This window comes from Sinocyclocheilus anshuiensis, unplaced genomic scaffold (assembly GCF_001515605.1).
Source record: "Sinocyclocheilus anshuiensis isolate Anshui unplaced genomic scaffold, SAMN03320099.WGS_v1.1 scaffold627, whole genome shotgun sequence".
Lineage (NCBI taxonomy): Eukaryota > Metazoa > Chordata > Actinopteri > Cypriniformes > Cyprinidae > Sinocyclocheilus > Sinocyclocheilus anshuiensis.
The window spans coordinates 2396119-2419569 of NW_015549703.1; the positions used below are offsets into that span (position 1 = coordinate 2396119).

Consider the following 23451-nt stretch of genomic DNA (forward strand, 5'->3'; position numbering starts at 1 on the left):
CACTTTTAAAGTATTTTATTTAATGGATGTGTATGGATTTATTACATTGTTATGGTGAATGCGTCCATTTCTGTTCCTTTTTGGGTGACTTGGTACCTTTTATTGGAAACTAACTGCTTTAAACTGTATGTGCAAATAAGGTGCAATCTTGAGTCTGGATTATTTTTAATGATTACTGTTATAAATATTAAATATTTATGAAATAAGTATTAAGACTACATATTTTTTGTTACAAATTACATCTCTAAAAACCTTTTATTATTATTATTTTTTTTACATTTTAATCAGTCATTAAATATATACACTGTATATTTCTTATCAGTCTTAGTAGATTTCATAACCTTAAAAACAGTACAGTATTTTCTCTGTGGACATTTTCATAGTTTTTGTATACTTAACCACTGTGCTCAGTTGAATTTCAAAATCTTTTGACTCCAACTAATATAACATTTTATAGTAAATGTGTTTTAAAATCCTTCGTCTTCAAACATAATGATGTTTTCATTAAAAACACAGACTCTTTGAATGGTGTGTGTGGGAACGGCCTGCTGTGTTTGTTGCTCTTTCCACACAATGCTGTTGTCTTTAGCATATCAGATCTCTCTGTTTACATGGGACCTAGCAGGACTCTCCAGTAGTTCACTGTTGTTTTATAAAGATCCTGGGATGAAGGATGTATTAGGAGTGCTCTCATAGATGACTAGCTTTCCTCAGGCTGTGATGATCGGTGCTGCTTTTTATGAAAGGTTTTTGGGCTATAGTAACGACTAAGGTGAAATCAGGTCGCTGTTAGTGTTTCGATGGGATTTAAAGAACCGTTCTGGGTTCAATACAATGTTAGCCATCTTATTTTATTCATTTTTAAACATAAAGCATAAAGATCCACTTCCATATCCAGTTCCAATTCTGAAGGTGCTAGATCTGACTTGTTCTGCCACAAATTAAGTCAAACAAAATGAGTACAGCTAATCATTTGTAACTTTCGGTTGCAAATTCATTAGCAGTTTTGATGTTTTGCAATTATTTCTTGGGTACTTTAAGTACCACAGGTTGTCTTGCATACCATTCTTTCATTACAGCAAGACCAGGCTACAAGAAAAACACCATGCACTTAAGGATAAGAACAAACCAAAGGTGCTTTTGAGGATTGTCTTACAGATCATCGACAGTTCACAATCTCCAGCTCCATTTCCCCTGTGTGCTTCATTAAAGCCGGAGGTGGGACCCAGTTAGAGGAGCTAGCATAGATGGGGGAAAACAGAGGAGGTGGACAGAGTCCTGCCTGGCACATCTCCAGCTCTAACATGGTTTGTGGCTGATTTAATTGAATTGCCCCACTCTGTAACATGCAGACCCACTGGAATTCAAAACAGATGCCCTCCTTGTCCTTCTTGAAAGATCTGCTATTAATTTGCCTTTGAGAGTGATCCCCTATGGAAGCATTAACCTTCCCCCCAGGCCAGGCTGACTACGTGGTCTGCAGAGCGGCATGCTGAAGAAAGCACCATCTCTTGGGACTAATGTGGAGCTCACACACAGATGATCTTTTGATGCTGTGTCAACTTTTGCTCAGCTTGTGCAGACATTTACGTTGTCTGAGTAATCAATTTACATTATATCACATATTTCAGTTGTAGACCAATACCAGTGAAATTTTGCAGAAGAAACTAATGTGCTACTGAACACGTCTTTCTTTTAAAAGTCTATTCAGGGTCACTTTTACTTAATAAATAATTATTGAATAATAATGATAATAAATGATAGTAATATAATAATAATAATAATTATTATTATTATTATTATTTGTTTTAATAAATTAACTATAATAACAATAACAACAAAAATAATAATATAATAATTACAATAATAATAATAATAATATTCATTAAATTAACTACAACAGCCATAATAATTATTAGAATAACAACAGTAATAATAATTAAAAAGTGTGTGGAAAAACAAATATATCACTGACATCACAAAAAGTCACTTTAGAGGTCAATATATTGTTTATTTTAATTTCATACATTCAAATATAATTTTTTTAAATTAATGTGTACTGAATTGTCAGCCCTATAATAATAATTTTAAATCCAAACGTGTGTATATTTTATTCATTTTATCATCAACAAGTTATCATCCTATTATGAGGTTTCGTATTGAAGCAGTGTGTTAATGGAAAAAAAGAAATAAAACTACTACTACTACTACTAATAATAATAATAATAATAAACATCGGAGTGCGCTGGCATAATTTGGTTTAGAAACAATTTTCACTCAGAAATTGCTAGTAAATATCACAATTACAAAGAAATGGCAAGTAATGTGAAATTGTGAGGTAGAAAGACTGAAATATTTTCTTGTAAAATGTACTCTAATAATGTTATATTTATAACTTCTATAGTATATCTATTAAATGAGGAAACATTCAATAATATATAGGTCTATAGATTTATGAATCCGTGTGTATTATGAGGTAGTAGGCAACCGGCCTTATTGCAGATTTTGTTTGGTTACTTGAAGACTTTATAAGTTTCAAATGGGCAACCATGTGTGTAATCCCTGGGAAGGTTGAAGGTTTATTCACCCATAAAACAGCTATAGGAGTGAGTTTGTGTTACCTTTCAAAATCCGACTCTGACATGTCTCTTATGAGTGCAGAACCTCAATTGTGCTTCTTGTATCTTAGCAACCAAGGCCTGTTCTCACAAACACCATCCAGAAGCACTCTGTGAGAGGACCCCTGCTTTTCATCTCTCAACCACCTCCAGTGAATGTGCGATCTTACCATTAGAGATTCAAATTGACATAATTAAGGCACAACTGCCCCTCGTGCTGGGAGTCTTTACTCTCTCTTTTCTTCACTCCCCCCTTGCATTGTTTTTCCTGTTGTCAATGTAGACCTGAGGGTAATCAAGCGCTGATGTGTGTGGGTGGCTGCCCGCACCTCTCTTAAACAATTGCTGCAGTCCACGGCTTGTATTAGATGTCTTGTTAGGAACCACATCTTGAGGTACTTCATTTCACTATTCAACTATAAGCTGTAATGGTTTATTTATTATATGTTGTGTAACTTTTTTTTTTTTCCTATTGCATTTAAAGGAATAGTTCACCCAAAAATGAAAATTTGCTGAAAATGTACTCTCCCTCAGGCCATCCAAGAAGTAGATTAGAAGTACAGTAGAGTTTGTTTCATCTTTGAAACAGATTTGGACCAAATTTAGCATCACTTGATCCTCTGCACCATTGGATCCTCTGCAGTTAATGAGTTCAAACAGCTAATAAAAGCGTCACAATAATCCACAAGTAATCCACATGACTCCAGTTCATCAGTTAACATCTTGTGAACACAGGGACCATATTGCAAAGACATATTGCACAAAACATCCCTGCCAAAGCCACAGGTTCTGCTCCATGAACACTGCACCAAATTACCACTCGTAAAAAGCTGTGTTTCTAATAAACAGATCCATGTTTTTAACTTCAAATGTAGACATGTTGTCTATCCATAATATTGCTTTCTTTCTAGTGAATGTCTGAATTAGGAGATAAATATACACAGATCAAGCACCGTTTACAAGTGAAAACATTTCTGAACAAACATGTTGGTGGATTTTGATGTGAGCAGACAACCGAGAAGGGTCTGGCTGCAGCTTGGCGCTTGCATTCTCAGGCTTGCACTCTCAGACACTTGCACTTCCGCTAGCGACGTCACTTGCAGTCTTTTTTATTTACGAGAGGAAAACGCTTAACGAGAGACTTGCGCATTGCGTTCATATTCTGCTGTTCTGTGTCCACGGATTTGCGGGTCTTGTCTTTTTCTTGCAGGACCCTGTAGGTTACGGTACTAAATTAGTTTTAATCATTAAATCACCATCACAGCGTCTTGTCTCCATTGGCAACACACACGATTTGTGTCGATTGCAAGTGACGTCGCAAGTATCAGAGAGTGCAAGTGGCGATTGCAAGTGACTTCGTAATTTAGTTTCTTTTGTCTTGTCTTCACCACCTGGCTACTGTTGTAAAATGTTGAGAGATTCAAACAAAAAGTAATCAATAAATAGAACAAAATAAAAAAGACTGCAAGTGACGTCGCTAGCGGAAGTGCAAGTGTCTGAGAGTGCAAGCCTGAGAATGCAAGCGCCAAGCTGCAGCCAGACCCTTTTGAGACAACCGGGGAGGATCTTTTATTTTTTAATAAAAAAATTTTAACACTTACTGGGGGAAGCGTTATTGTGAATGATGGACTCGTATTTTGGTCAGAAGTGATGGTTTAAAGTTAAAATACCATAATTATTATTATTAAAAAAATTTTTTTTTACACATATGCCACTTTTTATTTTTTCTTAAGACATTAAGATTAATGGAGTCATGCAGATTTCTTGTTAGTTATAATTTTTTTTTCAAATCTTTTCAGATGAAGAAACAAACGGTATAGCCTATATGGCAGAAAAGACACTTACATTCTTAGCACCAACGTAGCATATTACAATGGTCATGTGACAGTAGTTTTAGTAGGCCTACTCATGAAATTACACCCTAAATAAGAGCAGAAAGCATGTTAGATTTTTGCTATTCTCATGAAGCTTTCAGATAATCCCATGTGGTTGGATTTTATTGGTATTTCAGGGCTCCAAACCGCGACTAAAATGGTCGCATATTAATGGTCGCATATTAATTTGCGAGAGAAGTTTTTGCTGAGGTCGCCACTGGCGACTATATATATTTACATGTTATAACTTTAAAATTTGCATGTAATGCCTTTTTTTCCTGATTGTTTTGCAATCACATCTTATGTTCACGTATATTAAACTGAGACGATGCGCATCAAAGTTTTACTGGAAAAAGTTTCAAACAGTCCTCATCTCTGCCGCACCGCAGCATTGTCGCACACCTGCTAAACGCAGCTCAGCTGTACAGCGCGAGATAGATCGAAATGACGGAAACGTGCGAAGTGAAAGTGCAGAAAAGCAGCATCTATTTCATGCACAACTTGAACAAACTATAACAGGTAAAGGTGTCAGCTGTGTGGATATTGGCAATATCGTTAAAAATTCTCGTTTATAATCATTACTAATATGGCTTCTTCTTATCAAGATCTTAGTTTATGCTGTGTTCTGTTGCGTGAACTTCTTATTATTTGAAGCGCACTTGCCGTCCAGTAATCGCAAAAAGATTTTGGCTTTGTTATTTTTTTAATAAACAAAGTACCAGCTTTAAAATTATTCCAAATTCATAATGAAATAAAAAAAATAAATACAGTTTTGGCGATCTTTAATGCGGCAGGCGCAATCGCTTTAGCGCCTCAGTTCAAGCGGCAAGTGAACCCGTTTAATCTTTCTCTTTACTACTATAGTACATAATGAACATGAATTAACATCAAATGGTAGGCTATTTTATAAGAGAGCCTACAGTACAACTTACTGAAATGTCTCATGTCTACATGATTTAACTCCTCCTATAAAATTGCATTTTACTAATTAAGAAAAACAGACTGAAAGTGTGAAAGACATACACTCTTAAAAATATAGGTGCTTAAAAGGTTCTTTACAGAACCATTTTTGGTTCCACAAAGAACCATTCAGTCAAAGGTTCTTTAAAGCATCATCTCTTTCTCAACTTTTTAGAATCTGAAGAACCTTCTTTCGCCACAAAGAACCTTTTGTGAAGCGTAAAGGTTCTTCAGATGTTAAAGGTTCTTTATGAAACCATTTAGACAAAAAAGGTTCTTCTATAGCATCGTGAAGCACCTTTATTTTTAAGAGTGTATGACAATATTTACAGGATGTATTGAGGAGGAGCTCAAACTACACTCAGTGGCCAAGTGATGCTTATGGTCCATGATATTGGTACAGATTCTGTGTAATGAACAATTCTTTGTGACTGTATATTTCAAGTTGGAAAAAAGACATTTAGTTCCCACTTTAAGTGAACCTTAGTTCCCAGGTCATCTACAAGATGGATTCAAATGCTGATAAAGTCAAGAAAAGATGAGACATAACCACATGACAGTATGATGGAAATGGTAAAAGGGTTTATTCAGAACATGCTTATTCTGTGGCACTTAAAAAAATAATTTGGCGCCTGAGTTTTTTCTTATAGGAGTCAATGGCTCCTTACTCGATTTGTTTTGTCTGGGGCCTTGTATTTCTTGTGTACATTAGATGATTAAAAGGCAGGAGTGTGTCTTGGAGTAAACCATCTCTGTTGACCCACTTAGTTGAGTAATTTTATGATAATCTTCAAAATATTTTCCTTGTTTTCTTGGGAATTTCACTCAGTGATAGTGATGGCACCTCTACTTGCACATTTTCAGTTCTCGAAACTCGAATTCTCGAATTACATGAAATTAACACAGGATTTGGGTTACTTTAATGTTGGCATGCCACACAGTGGAACTTTTCATTGTTAATTAATATAGCAACAACTATCATCTTCTGTAATGCTCTCACACAAGTTAAATGCAAGATGTTTTGCACATGGAGCCGATTATTTCTGTAGAGACTCTGGAATCCATCCTGATTCAAACCAAACTCAGCATGTTATTTTTATTGCAGAACCACCCTCTGTTTCTCCTTCGTTTGTCACCCATCTCTTTCTACTTTGCCTTCACAAATGGGCCTCGCTGCCGCCTACGAATTTTGTGTGTTTGTTATTCCCACATAGTGTCAAATCATGCATACACACTAATTTTATAATTGTACATGGCAGGCTGGAAAATGTAATAGTCCACATGTATTTCATATAATTTTAGTGTCAACCTGCTGTGTGAGTGGCCAATTAAAGCTAGCATGCAATTCTAAAGTCATTCCCACAAATATCGTAGTGTCCCTCTTAAATGCTTTCTTTTCGAATGTCTTTAAAAAGCACACAAGGGGTACAGCGAGAAATGTATAGCTTCTCAAAATCCTAATTTTTAACAGCTGCATATAGACTTGTATTATGCAGAATGACAGCCATTAATTACCAGATGTTTTCAGTTCTCAAAATGACACAGCTGTGACTTTTATTTTTGTTTTATTATTATTATTTTTTTAATAAACATAAGTATCATATTAAAGTATTTTCAAAACTTTGAACAGTGAATGAATAGCTTTGCATTAAATGGAAAAATATCAAAGCTAATATTTTACAAAAAGTATTTATTTTTTATGTTTAAAATTAAAACATTATATCACTTTCTTCATGAAAAGAATTGAGACAAACCTAATTTTAGGGAAACTGACTTCAAACATCTCTTTTTGATCAATTTTTGCAATCACTTTTGACTAAATGATTTAAAGGTGAAGTCAAAAGGCATAGCATCATTTGTTTGCAAATGCCATGTATGTGTATTTCTCTAATTGTTAAAATCCTGGGCTTCTAAGTTTGTAATTGTTAAGTAGGGATAAATAAGTACTATTCCATATTTGGATCTTCAACATTTTTCTTGTTGACAAAAGTTGATGAACTTGAACAGTTTAGTATTTTGTTACTAGTAAGTCATTTAGTGTGATCAGAAGCAGATGCCCTCTTCTCACTAGAAATAAATCATAGGTCTCGAAGCCAGTTCCAATGTTTGCATCATTGCTCATTTTTACCGACAAGTTCATGAACAGTCTTCAAAAGTTGTCCAAGCACTTTCCATAGGGCTGTCACCGTTGTAAAAGGATACTGGTGGGAAGCCAGCTGGCCATGTTTTCATGTTCATTTTTGCATTGTAATCAGGAATAAACCATTTCTCAGCTCAAAGAGCTTTGACAGGCAAAGATCCAGGAGATGACACGGAGTCAAAAGGAACATATGGCTAGTCAGTGAAACACTTAGATGTGATAACCACATTTCTGTCAGCTACTTCACTAATGCAGAACAAAAGAAAAGTGTGATTCAAGTTATTCCAGATCATTAGGCTTTACATGTGAAATTTAGGCTATATTTACTTGCAAAATGTTTGAGGAGTATGAACTGTACTGACATTTTCATTCCTCAAAGAGCAGAAGTAATGGTTCGTGTTCTCTCTCTCTCTCCACTTTCCAGGAAGGGAAACTCAATATGCTTCTATAAATGGCAGGCAAATTACCTATTCTGCCTATATTCAAATCATTTTGATATTAAATTAACTTATTTGCTTATCATTTGTGTCCTTTTATGTGTGAGGCGATTTTATGTTGTCAGGAAAGATCAAATCAAATTTGTATGTGCTCTCTTCTTTCAGGGTTAGAAACGTAAATAAATGTTCAGTAGACCAGATCTAATCTATTTAAATTTTCAGGTAAACTACGGGTGGAAAAACCTCTTGGCTGCCTTACTCATTCTTAGGAGATGCTATAAAATTGGCCTTTGCACAAAAATAATAAGCTCGCCCACATAACAGATGCCATTGTTTTGTAAATAACCAGGTTTTAGTGACTAAGGAACAGATTTCAAGTTTGATGTCACAAATATTTCAGGGGTTTGCTTCTCACTCTAGCAGTTGCTTGCTGTTGGAGTGAGATGTGACGCATTTCTTGACATACTTTTACTAGAAAAGGTAAATAAATACTATTTTAATAATGGCTTTAGAAGTCGTTAGCTGAGAAATGCGTCAAGATGGCTTTACTGCACCCACCATGAACTCTCTGCTAAAGAGCAGAGTGATGGGTCCCCAGGACCAGGATCGAAAACCACTGCTTTACTGGACTGTAAGGTTCATTATAGGTGAACAGTTGACCTTGATTATTCTGTAACGTTACAAACCAAGAAGAAAAAAAAAGTAAAATTGAGTGGTAGTTCATTTAATACATTTTATTATTAATCTTTCAAAACATTCAAAACTAATTTTTAATTGCACATTTTAAATGATTAACTGCATATTATTTTTTACAGTGTAAAAATTTATGTAAGAAATACTACAGTCCAAACCTGTTACTTTAGTTACGTCACCATATATATCTCAAATTTTAAATGGTTTAACATTGCATTATGTGTAATCTTACTGTACTGAAATGCAGTAAAAGGACATTCTCAGAAGTCACCATGTGACATATTTAGGGATGCACCGAAATGAAAATTCTTGGCGGAAACCGAACAAAATGAAAGACTGGGCCGAATACCGTACACGGTTTTCGAGTTTTTTCCCCCCATGTATTTTGCCAGTTTTTTTCACCATTGCACAAATTAAATAGCCAAGATGTGCTTTTTACTGTTTTGTCTTGCTTTTCAAAGAAAAAATTAATTACAAAACTATTTTAAAAATATTTAACACTGAACATTTTTTAAAATTCTAGCAGACATTATACCAACAAAGCACAATTTAACTTAAAATTAATAAGTTAGTAAAATAATACTTTTTGGCCATCAGACCCCCTTCTTGAATCAGGCATGTATTTTTTACTATACAAATAAAAGCAGCCTTGCTGAGCAGAAGAGCCTTCTTTTAAAACATTTGAAAATATTACAGATCCCAATTTGAACACTATGTGTGAATGTTATAATAAATGTATTAACAGAGCTGTTGAAATTATTATCATTATTATTGTCTTACTTTTTATTTTATTTTACAGAACAACAGTAAAATTACAATACTAACGTTTATGAATGTTGATGGAGTTCTTGCTTTTTCTCAACTTTTATTTTGGTGGAAACGTGCAGGAAGAGCTCAGCGCTTCTTTTTTGTTGACAACAGCAGATTATAAATGAGTCTCATTACGAATACGTCGCATGTATCGCATTGTCACGTGCCTTGTAAAAAATCATAAAAATGTGACTGAGCAACTGACGAGTAACACAGTTTCAGCGCAGATTTACCTCTCGCTTTGGACTTTGAACCCTGGTTAACAAGCAGATCCGCCGTGAGCTCATGCAGTGCTGTCAGAATACATGCAATTCGTGTGTGTATTAGAAAACATAACGTTCTGCAGTTTATTTACTAATTGTTTAAGGCCATTTCAGTTGCTATTTGATAGCGTCACGTAATTGTTCGGTACTGTTTATTCGGTCTTTTCGCTTATTCGACCTTTTTTTTTTTTTGCTGTTTTCGGCCAAATAATTTCGGTTACCGAACATTCGGTGCATCCCTAGACATATTACTATAACATTATTATTATTATTATTATTATTATTAATATATTTGTGTAAATAATTTGTTGTTTCTAATTTTGGTTATGTTTAATGTTATTTAGTTAATGTTTATTGCATTATTTTAGTGTCGTGTGGTACTCTGGTGTTTGGTCTTTGTACATAAGACCCTGTAAGTATCGGCCATATTTTATGGACAGGTCACTTATGTTTAATTATGATTCATCAAGAGGGGTTCTGTTGGGTCACCTGTATTACTATGGTGGTTGTCAGTAAATTTTAAAGTAAAAAGCAGATTTTGGTAATTCAAGTAGCTTGGTATATGTATGTTAAAGTCCCCCTGTGGTGAAAATCAAGTTTTTTTATGTTGTTTATTTGTCTATGTGTTGTTTTTAATATGCTTTTAGACAAACCATGTGCCAATCCATTTATCAACACCATTGCTGAGTATTTTCTCCTTAAAACTGTAGTTCCCCTTCGGGAACTCGAGCTGCGTCGGACCGCATTACACGGTGTCCATCTCTCCTCAGCGCCCTCAGGAAACCTCTCCAGCGGTCTCCAGCGAAGGTTTCTCTCGGTATTTTCCGCCTGGGAACGTAGCGGAGCCGAGGGCCTCGCCACCCCTTCGGGGGTCTCTCAAGCAGCTAGCTCGGCGATCTCCTGCCGGTTCGCCGCTTCAGGGGACCCAGCTAGCAGCTCCAAAGACACCAGAGGCCAGTCTCGAGAGACTGGTTCCCGAGTCACGTGATGGTAAGCTGGGAAATGGCAGCACGCTAGAGCGGCGCTCGGATACCTACCATTAATTACATTATTTAGTATATATTTGCTTCGCAAACTTAATCAAACTTCGATAGATAACTTTTCACTTGAGGCATCCGACAAACGACAAAATGACATCGTCCAAGCAACCAATTCGAGGAGTGCAAACACGTCTGAAAACAACGATCCCAGAAGCTAATGATTCCCCGTCACTAGAGTCAAGCAGTCAAAACCCGAACTTGAAAGATCTTTTCGCTGAAATTAGTCAAATGAACGCTACTTTGCAGGGGGTAGCAAGTGATGTGATAACTATTAAAGCGACTACTACAGAACTTAAAGAGGCTATTAGTTCTGTACAGGCCAGACTCGACGAAGCCGAGAATCGCATCTCGCACGTGGAAGATTCAACGAATCGCCTGACTGGTGATACTGAGAGGATGGCGAAACTTGTGGACGAACTCTGGAATAAAGCTGAGGATTTAGAAAATCGCAGCAGGCGGAATAACATCAAAATAATCGGCCTTAAAGAGGGGAAAGAAGCAGGATGCAAAATGAACGAGTATGTCCAAAAGATCCTGTCAGAGGGGCTCGGGTTTACGTGGTCGGAGAGAGAGCAACGATGAGGAAAAAATTCTCCGCAGCGAAGAAGTTACTCTGGGACCGCGAAGTTCGACATACCCTGGTTCATCCAGCCACTCTGAAGTTTACTTGGAGCGGAAAAAAGCAGAGTTTTACTGACCACATGGAAGCGGAAAGATATATAAAGGAGCACATCCAACTACAAGGAGGTGACAAGTAAATTGCTGTGACTGGAAATATGTAAGTCGAAGTATTATAATACGTTGTTGAAATGGTGGGTCGGGAAAAGCTTTGGGGTCTGTCTTCCCGAGTCAGCGAGTGCGCTCTGACCGCGAGCATCATGGACCAAATGTGTGACCCAGAAGGGAGCGCACTGCCCCTTAAGGGCAGTGTTTTGAGTTTAGTTTTTTCTCCCTTATTTGTTTTGTTTTCTGTATGTTTTTCAAGGTTTCATTGTTCACAAAAATGTTGGAAGTTAAATAATTGGTTTTCTATCAGAAATGACTGTGGGTATAATACCAGTTTATATGTTAAAGGTTATCTAGTATCAGTCACCCTTTGAAGTATGACTTGATTACCCTGTTGTGCATTTAAGTGTTATTTCTATAATTATAATTATAATAATTATTATTATTTATGATAATTACTTTTGTTTGTTTTGTTTTGTATACAGTGTATTTATTTATTTTTTTTTTGAAATGTACAAATTTTGTTTTTTTTGTACTGGTACGTTTTGTTATGTATAAAGAAAACCAATAAAAACTTCATTTTCAAATAACTGTGCTGCAAAGGGTCTAGTGAGAAGGCAGCCAGCTTAATCCGGTAACAGTTATATTTTTTTCTGTAGATGTTTTCGCCAACTGTTAATATTTCCCCCTATTTTCACGATGTCATGTGGCGGGCGCAATTTGGAATCACAAACTTGGCTGCATTTGACTCTTCAAGGCATTTTGAGGACACAACATCATCAAGTAAGTAAATTTAACGAATGTTACAGTATCCACTATAGTTGTCCGCTAGTAAAAACATTTTTATCAATCATTTTCCGTGTAGAACCAGCACAAACAGATAATGTTACCTCACGAAGTTAGCCATCAGTCTCCTTGCTTAAATTGAGCATACCAGCTTATTTCTGGTTCAAACACGTATGGCTTAATTAAACCAATATTTCCACTTGCCATTGTATCGCGTTTACTACAGTTCAGGAGGCGCTGACTCATGGCGTATTCATAGATCCGCGTATAGTAAATGAGGGAAGGGTGTAGAGTTGCATTCAAGCTATTTTAAGGCATGAGAAAATAATTTTCACAAGAAATTTTTTTTTAATATCATTTTTATGATCAAAGATGAGTTTTAAAGGATACATTTCTTGACTACAGGGGGACTCTAACATTATATTACTTGATGAAAAATGTGGTTATAAGTTCTAAAATGTACATGCGCCAATATGCATCCCATAATACTGGTAAGATTATCAGTATTTTTTTTACAATGAATTTCTGGCACAGCTGTCAGTTTTTCGCAGTAAACTTAACTCTTTTACAGTGCAGATAAAGTATGCAATCCCGAGTCAAAAATGTGGTTGTGGACATATGATTTTTCAAGTTAGAAGGTTTTTTTTTATTTTAAATGTATTAGTAATCAAATACATTGCTAATGTTTTTACAACATTTTATAACATAATGTTTTTCATATTTTTACTTGTGGACATGGTTTGCAATGTGGTTGAATGACCCACTCCCTCAGTGGGAGAGAAGAAAGGCCGAGCTCTTTCTCATTTCAGACTGCTGTGATGAAAATTTAATGTGAGCTTCTGCTACCCTTTGCCTTGATTGTACGTTTTCTCCCTCCTCTTTTTATCATCCAACTGGATTAATATTTATAGAAAATATAAGAGATTATGCCATGAAGGCTCTAAAGAAACTGATTTGCATGCCATGAATTCCATCACTGCTAAAAAGGAAATTTAGTTGGATGTAACTTGCAACACCTGCCGTTTGCTAGATGAACACAACATTTATGATATTTAAGGCTGACAATTATATTTTGTCGTGTTGCTGGCAAAGTCATTTTGTTGTTATACCACAAGGGTAGGTAACCACATGATTAGTCAGGGGTACTAGTCAACTATTCAGTCATATAAGAAAACCTTTTATAATTGGCCTTGTTTATAAAGGTCCAGAGCCAGCACTAATAGAAGCTGATGGATGCTTTTTAGACATGTCTACAGCATCACTGATGTTGAACCTTGATATGCCATTGTAATCTTGAAAATGTTACATTGTACAAGGTCCTTGCCCACCTTGCTGAAATTAACCCACGCAGCAGCATGAAGATGTGAAGTAAATATAAATATTTTTTTAAATGTTTTATATGTATTTTATTTTCTATATATTTCTTTTTTTTATACAAAAATGTAATCATAAATTATAATTATATATATATTAGAAATTTAATTATAAAAACAATTAGACGAAAACTACCCAAGGTTGCCAATACTCAAAGATTTTCTTCCCCTCTGACAACAGCTTTACTGCCGTGGTTTTTTAAAATATATATAAAACTGTCATCCAGATATAGCATAAAGATTAATAGCAGACCATAATTATGTTAATGTCTGCGGCAATGTTGGCCCAGCAGAGGGCTGTCAGTGATTCAGCTCTCTTCACAACAACACAGTGAAAGGCTGCTTAGCCATTAATTAGTTGCTCGTCCCACATTATTGCAGTTCCACCATGTAGTATTTTGTCATGTAGTGCAATGTAATTTAGAGAAGGCAGTTTAAAAATAAATTAATTTCTTTCTTTATTATTATACAAAAATCTCACCAGTGCCAAAGCACATACTAAAAGTATTTGAAAATAGAAATTGTGCATTGTACATTGTCCAGGTTTTTGGTAATATTTGTGTTGCTTCGGTTAATCGATTAAACTGGCATGGTTACCAGACAATTGATCTCAAAATAGCCAAATATTGATGAATTATTGACCTGGCTACATTGGTCTGTTACTAATAATAATATCAGGTCTGGTTCTTGTTTCTGCTGGATACTGGTTTGATGAGAAGAGGTGTGAATGTGAGCTGTGGGAGGTTGTATGATAATGACAGTGATGTACAGGGTCGTGTCAGTGAGCCAAAAGGCAGCGGGTCTTGTTGACCTATTAACTGGACAATGTCATCAGCAACATGGGGGGTTCATTTCTCTTGCTCCTGAAAAGGGCTTGAGAAAGTATGTGTGGGCTGGAGGCTTTGTGTGTCAGATTGAAAACTTTTATAAAGTTAAATATTTATTGTAATACAACAAAATTTCTTAGCTATAGATTTGTAAAAACGTGTCACTTTTCTTTGATTCTTCTTCTTTCTTTTTTTTTTTAAATAAAGTCAAAGCTTCACATGTGAAACTTCATGTTTTCAGAGACTGAAGTTTGCTCTCCCATAGTTTTTAGACTCCCACACTCAGTTTTGGTGTCTCTAGAGAATCTGAAACCATTTTTAACAAATCTCGTGTCTAGATGGTTGTAAAAATATTCTGTAATCTCAGCCCAGTCAATCTCAATGGGACAGTTCCGGTCAGTTCCCTTTTTTCCCCCTTTCTTATAGGCCTACATACCAGTAAAAATTCTGGACACACCTACAATTATTTATTTATTTTTATATATATATATATTTTTTTTTTAGATTTTAACCATTTTCTGAAGAATAGGAAAGTCATCAAAACTATGCTTTTATACTTTAGCTGTCTTTTTCTGGCAGCAAATGTGCATATACATTTTAAGGGTGAGCACATCCAACAGCAATTTAGCAAATTAATTGACTGACAATTAAGTAAATTACATTTTCTTAATTTTTTTATGCCACAAAGCTTACATTTAACACGTTTAAAGTAAGCAGTATGTTTCCTTGGTAGTATGAGCATTTGGAAAACCAGTAAATGTAAATTGTAACTAGTCGTCAACTGATATTGTTTTTTTGACAGCCGATGCCGATATCTTGGAAAGCAGGGTGGCCGATAGCCGATATAAAGACGCGAAATTAAATGTTCATTAGTCATTCAAAGATTTGTTTAAATGATATAAATGCGTATTTGCTTAATGCTGACGGCAAACGAGAAAGTATTATAATGTTTCTATTACTAATAATATAAAAGCAATCGTTATAATACTTTTTGTATACATTCATTCCTTTGTTTAACCATTCTATCTGATTATTAGACAGACTTCTATCCCTATTAGACAGAACTGTTAACACTGACAGTGAACAAGAGGGAGAATGTGAGCGGTGTGCGCTCAGGCGCTGCCGTTCTCAGCGCCGTCAAAATAAATGTCAGATGCACCGTCAAAATAAAAGTCCTGCCTCGAACGCATCGGCCAAGCAGAAAAACTTATCGGCCGATGCCGATATTTGAAAAATGCAAATATCGGCCTTGGCGATATATCGGTCGACCACTAATTGTAACTTTGGTGCTTCATGACAAAAAACATGTACAATGTGTCTCATTAAAAATACATTTATTATGTAGAAATCTACTTGGTGCATTTTAGTTTTATAGCAAATAAAACTAAATTTTAGGGCTTGATAAGCAAAAACTACAACTAGCCTGTAGTTGATACATTTGCCTGTGTGCCATATTCATATCATTCTTAATTAAAAACAAGGCGCTAAATGAAAGTTTTCCTTTTTTTGTGCCCAGGTTTTACAGTTACAGTTTTGAAGGCTTCTTTTCTGTTCATATAGTTTAATTAGTATTTAATATCTCTAAAGTGCTAGTAAAGGCTTGTTTTGTGCTTATTGAAGAGTACTGAGACTTACAGTCTTGTCTTCCATACAAGATCTTCTCTTGTAGTACCTCTACAAACTGATCAGCAAACTTTTAATTGAATTTGACTGAAGTAATTGAAATGTGAATCCACATTTGTCTCGTTATCAATGCGCACAGCTTTGCTGGGTTTAGTTCTACTCCATTAATATCGGATGTATAAATAAGAGCCCCATTTGGAGCAGACAGATCAGCCCTATAGGTCCTTAAAGGGGTCATATAATGCTATATGCACTTTTACAAGTTGCTTGAACTGAAATGTGTGTTGGCTAACCCTAAAATGATAAAAATCCACTCAATGGTTTTTTGTTAATCTACTAAAATCTTTACCCCTTTCTCAAATCGAGACGATCTCAGATGTTGCTGGAGCAGTTGTAGACAAGAATGACTCCTAAGCGATTGAGGACTTTTTGTTGTTGGATATAATAATGAACATAGCAGTCGTCGTTTACTCCCGACATCTGAGCCGCTGAAGACGCAGTGGATTATGTTTGTTTATTGCTGGAGCAGTTGTAGACAAGAATGACTCCTAAGCGATTGAGGACTTTTTGTTGTTGGATATAATAATGAACATAGCAGTCGTCGTTTACTCCCGACATCTGAGCCACTGAAGACGCAGTGGATTATGTTTGTTGGACAAATGGACATTTTGTCATCATTCTTCTCACCCTCTTGTCATGCCAAACCTGTATCTGAAGATTTTTATGATTTTTGTGCAATTTCAAAGGGGCACTGAAGCTTACAAGCTTCAAAAAGGAAACAAATGTACTAAAATATATCAAAAGTAGTCCATAGGAATTCTGCACTATATTAGTTAACCAAATTTCATGAACAGAAATCATAAATGTTTTTGAACCGATTGATTTTTTCCTCCAAGACTTTCAAGAAAGTCATACAGATTTGGAATGACATGGGGGTTAGTAAATGATGATAGAAATGTCATGGGTGAACTATCCTTTCAAGTTGTTATGCCTATTTAAGATGAGCTATTTCTGATCATTACAGCCTTTTTAAAATAAGCTGATAAAGGCTCATTTTCCTCCTTTTGCTTCTGTAATAATTTACATGGATGTGATAAAGCTTACTCATTATGTTACCAAATATATCCTAGACATATGCAGTGTTGTGAATTCTGCTGTCACCCTGTACTATAAATGACTAGGCCTGCAAAAAATGCAGAAATCCACAGAAAGCTCTGTAAATGTCCACAAAATTTTGTTAGTTTGCTAAATTTGGCCTGTTTGATAACATTTGCAGTTAAGAGTGTAATACTCTGAGCTCTTTTTAACAAGTTGCCATATTTAAATTATTCCACAGAATTCTGAAGATTTTAACACCATTATTAACTCAGAAAATGTGAGAAAAAGTGTGCAGAATTTGTGTAATGCTATGATTCACACATACACTACTGTAACACTCAGCATGCCTCAAATAGGTTTCTTACCAGTCCATTTAAAGTCATGGAAAAAAAAAAACTCGGATGCATTAAAACAAAGTGGAAAATTGATGACCTCATCATGTCAGTCCTCTGGGATGTGTTTAAAGAGCATTAGCCTGTGACGTATGTTCTCCTCTCGCTCCTATTTGCCTCTGCTTGTAGCTTTTTTTTTCCAGTTTGCCTTGAAGGGGTCATATGATGAGCTTTCACCGTGGAAGAAAGCGGAGTCCAGCCCAGGGTCGTCACATGTGGTTGCCGCAAGCCCGCCCGCCGCCACTCACTCAAGCCGGACTCCGCTCACTCTAGGCCGCTGGCCGCTGCTCACTCTAGCCCGCCGTGTGTGACACTGTGTTTCATTGTGAAAGCGAAACTACTTTGTTTGGCCTTCCAAAAGAGGACATGACTAGAAATCAGTGGTTAAGTTGTATTTACAACACTGTTCCAGAACACTTCAACCCAAATATTCCGATGTGTCCAGCGCATTTTATGGAGGACTGTTTCCTGATCCTGGTAGAGTAGACAACAATGCCGGCTGTTCTGACTCACAGACTGTAAGTACGTTTTTATATTTAAAGTATTTGCCACTGATGTTTCAAATGCGAGTTTTGAGCAGTGTAGAGTAGCTTGTTGTTTGTCATTTCTCCGATCACAAATGCAGACATGGTTTTATGTTTAAATCGGCGCGATGCAATGCAATACGTAAAAAGACAGTATAAGTCATTATAATCCGTAATTATGTCCCCACTGGATGCAACAAATGCCTTGTTTATAATGGCTTTTAATGTTTTTGTCTCGTCGTGCTGGGTATGGTACAATATGGTAAGGGGCGTAACATTTCCGTCACACGCTTGAGGTATTCGGCCAATCACAACGCACTGGATAGCTGGCCAATCAGAGCACACCTCGCTTTTCAGACCGATGAGCTTTGTAAAAATCGACGCGTTTCAGAAAGGCGGGGCATAGAGGAGAAACAATAATGTACAGTATGTGGAAAATGTGTTTTTTGAACCTTAAACCACATAAACACATTTCATTACACCAAATACACAAAATAATGTTCTTTTTAGCAACATCATATGACCCATTTAAAAATAAAGGTTCTTTTATTGTTCCATGAAGAACCTCTAACATCCATGGAACCACTAAAGGTTCTTTATAGCAGAAAAGGGTTCTTTAGATTATTATAATGATCTTCACACTAAGAAAAATGGTAGAACATTTCACTAAAAGGTTATTTTTGGCACCCACGATTGGTTCTTCTATGGAAACACTCCCCACTGGATGCAACAAATGCCTTGTTTATAATGGCTGTTAATGTTTTTGTCTCGTCGTGCTGGGTATGGTACAATATGGTAAGGGGCATAACATTTCCGTCACACGCTTGAGGTATTCGGCCAATCACAACGCACTGGATAGCTGGCCAATCAGAGCACACCTCGCTTTTCAGACCGATGAGCTTTGTAAAAATCGACGCGTTTCAGAAAGGCAGGGCATAGAGGAGAAACAATAATGTACAGTATGTGGAAAATAATGTGTTTTTTGAACCTTAAACCGCATAAACATTTCATTACACCAAATACACAAAATAATGTTATTTTTAGCAACATCATATGACCCCTTTAAGTGATTAGGCTGGACAAAACAAAGCAAGGTTCACGGGTCTCTCATATGTATCAGTAACAGCTGTTATTTGGATCCAAGCACTGAGCTTTGTGAATTCCATGAATACAACAGCGAGCGTTTGTGGCACATGGAAAGACCAGAGCAGCTCAATTCAGGGAAACAATATCCCAGCTGTCTAGCTGTGGCTTCACTCTGTGAGCCCATATGCTTCTTAATATAACGCGATATTGTGCTAATCACAGGGTGGCCATAGCAAATCCAGGTGACTGAAACAAGGCCACGGGTGCTCAGACCTGATATACGAATATATTATGGTCTAAATTAAATCTCACATGGTAACATGGATTTGTTTCGTTTGTGCCAAGGAACAGTTATTGTGCCAGGAAGCAGTGTTGAATTCATTATGGTGAGACACGCAGCATGGCAAAAATGCTTCAAGTACTTTCAAAGCATTTACTGATCAATATTGTATATTTCTTACTTGGGTTATGCACAAAACACCAAGACCCAAATTAGGGCTAGATGATATGACCTAAAATCAATTTTTTTTTACATAGTTTGCGATTAATGAATGATTTAGTTATTTATTCATTTGCCCTCATAGTTCACTGACAAGGTTTGTACTGCATAACTATTAAAGGTGGGATATTTTTCTAATGAAAGAGTGCATTTCTTATCTTTGTGATTTTAAAGTAATTGAATGAAACAAACTATTTATGGTTATTTATTGAATATTTCGAACAATTGAAATCAAAGCACACATTTCTTGAAATGAAAATGTCTTATGAAAAAAGTCACATTTCTGTTTGAATGTAAAAAGGATATTTTCACATCAAAATATGTAAAAAGCATGTTTTTACGCTGTTTTGGTTGCTCAGATGACTCAGCGTTTAAATTCTATGTTACTTTCCATGCCGCTGACTGGACGGAGTCATATGACTACACACAGTAATATGTTTTTAAGGGGAAAGTTAGGGTTGCCAATTCATGCTGCTGCCACAGGTTTTTTTAAGTCCATTTAATTAAAGCTATCACCCTTAGCGCGATTTTGACAGAGGGGACAGATGACGTAATATGGGATGATATTAGACTCAAAATGATTAATAGATGCACGCACAATTATCCATGTACTGCATACATTTTATGCATGTTTCTTAATAACCACAAACAAATGCCTTTCAATTTGAGTCTGTGGAATTGAACAAATGCAGACATGTTTGCAAATAAAAATGTTCTGTTCTGCATTAATATATCATAAATTGCTCATGCAAAAAGGAATCTGTGCATATGTGGATCAGGTGACACGCGTGCATTAATTGATGTCTAGTTCGAGTCGATCTTGTTCAGTTCATTTGGATTTTAAGACTTCATTTTCGCAGTTTACAGCATTTCACGTCCCCCACACACACAACTACCAACGAACAAGGCCCAGTGCAATTCATTAACATGTACACGATTTGAAAAATTTGCAAATGTGCGTCACTACACCGAAACAAACCGGTGTCTGCAGAGTTAAGAATTACATTAATGTGCAGCATTTTGTTCAAATAGAGACATATTTGTGAATACAAATGTTATAGTTTGTATTAAAGTATCATGATTTGTGCATGTAGCGATTAAAATGTGCATTTGTGGATCAGGCGACGCGTGCATTCATTCACTTTTCTTCTGAATCGATTCTATTTGATTCATTTGAATTGAGACTTTCCGTTGAATTACAGAAAGAAAAAAAAAACAAGGTACCGTCACAAAATTCTTGTTTGGCAAAATAAATATAAGCTATTCTAACATCTTTATTATATTTCTACGGTAGAGGAGAATAGCCAAACCAATCTCAAGATCGACTCGAACTAGACATCAATTAATGCACGCGTGTCACCTGATCCACATATGCACGGATTCCTTTTTGCATGAGCAATTTATGATATATTAATGCAGAACAGAACATTTTTATTCGCAAACATGTCTGTATTTGTACAAATCGCTGCAAATTCTTTTAATCCCAAATTCCCCAGCCTCAAATTGAAAGGCATTTGTTTGTGGTTAGTAAGATACATGTATAAAATTTATGCAGTACATGGATAATTGTGCGTGCATCTATTAATCATTTTGAGTCTAATATCATCCCATAACGGATGGATTGGTGAAATGAATTATGGGTGGCAATTTTAAGCTGATGAATAGACATAATTTTAGTGCCATTATGGTAATTATTGCAAAAGAGAGGAATTATGTTACTTCGCTCCCCTCTCCTCCTTGCATTTTAAGGCCCTCGTGCAGAATAATGAGTGAGAGAGAGATTTTCACATCAATTCTGTTTTACTCAATGACGAACATTAGCGTTTGGAACCTAGTTGTGTCTCAATAAATCCACTGCACCTGATTTATCTTCCAACAGCAGAGTAGATCTGACATCGTTTAACACCAAAGCTGAGTCACACACAGGAAACTTCATGTTCTCCTTGTCTAAATGCCATACCATTTCAGGAAATGTTGTTGTTTTAATTCTCCACTCTTCCGGATTTTCTGTCTAGTTTGTTTTCATCCATTTAAGCAACAGGAAAGAATTAAATTGCTTATTCACATCAGATGGGCTGAACTGCAAATGTGATTTAATCGCTCACTCATATCAGGGTGACATTTCTTTACAAAGGAAAGGTTCATGTTCATCTCATTTGATTGTTTCCTCTCTTTTTATTTGGAATGAATTGATTCAACGTTTGATTTCTTGGTCTTTTTCCCTTTTATTTTATTTTTTTGCATTCCACCATGTTTCTTGGCTGTTCTGAGATGTAAAATTTGAACGAGCACTCATACTTAGATGGCTTATGTGCTGTATTCCAAAATGAAGTGCATATGTGTATACATCAGCCTCAGAAGATGAACCTGAATGTATTCAAGAAGCGATTGCCAAGGCAACTGAATGACACTTTGGCGGCCTTGGTAGCAAGAGCCTCTGCAAATAGTCAAGACTCCAGTGGGAGGAAAAGCTGGAATCTTAGACCTTTTAGGTAGGAGTTGCGTAAAAACTAGAAATGTCAAGTTGACGTGTTCATTTAGTACAATTATTAAAAACAGAAAGCAAAAATGAATGCAGTTAATCATGTCTTCTGACCTCTAAATACCTTACATTGTAAAGGATCCTTAAAACTTTCATTTTCAATTAAATTTCAAATTATCTTTATATTCAGTTAATATTGAGATATGCGATTAATTCAGAAATGTCATTACTTTGCCAAAAATTTTAATTGATTGACAGTGAAATGAGTTTTATGGATAGGTTGGACATTTTTCTTGAGGCTGCATTATCAAAAAAAAAAAAAGTTGGGTTAAAGGTTTTGCTATTTCCTTTTCATGCGCTTGAGGTTGTGTTGCTCTTCATTTCTCATTACAGATTTTTCTTTTGGCAAGAGATACCCTTAAATATGCAATATGTCGTGGTTATCATTAGACTGTGTTAAAAGCATCCCACTCTGATGTTTCGCCAGCAGTGAACTCTTAAAGATACACAAAGACAGTCGAATGAAATCACACTTTAGTGAAGAGAGAAATTCTCAACCCTGCCATATATGGAGCTCATGTAGCAATTGGAATTGGGAGTAAATTTAGAGCAGGGTTATTCTAATTCCAAGAGATCCAGCTAGGCCTTGTCGATAAAACGGTATCGATATTTATCGACGGTACACTTTCTTCGGTAACGATATAAAAAAATATTTGATATAGTGCACGATATAGGCACATGCTATGAGTGACTCAGACAGCACACACAAACACAAACACATGCTGAAATGAGTGCTGTGCCTGCCTGTGATGAGGAGATTGTGAATAAAAAAAATGAATATTAGTCAAATTTAAAATAAACATTTGTATTTGAATGTTAGGTGTGCATCAGGGAGCGTCATCAGTGGCGCGGGAGATGCGGTGATAATGATGTAAGAGACGTTGTTGCATTTTAAAGGGGTCATATGATGCTTTTTTAAAGATCATTATTTTGTGTATTTGGTGTAACAGAATATGTTGACATGCTTTAATGTTCAAAAAACACATTATTTTTCAAATACTGTACATTATTGTAGGTCCTCTATGCCCCGCCTCTCTCAAACGCTTCGTTTTCTACAAAGTCCCTCCTTCCGACAAGCGCAGTCTGCTCTGATTAGCCAGCTGACCCAGTGCATTGTGATTGGCCGAACACCGCAAGCAC

General features: G+C 36.0%; 1 protein-coding gene across 2 annotated transcripts in view; it reads left to right on the forward strand.

Annotated features, from left to right (window-relative positions):
- Positions 1-23451, forward strand: part of LOC107660638 (adenylate cyclase type 5-like) — a 104990-nt gene that overhangs the window by 2783 nt on the left and 78756 nt on the right. The gene's annotated exons all lie outside the window — the stretch shown is intronic.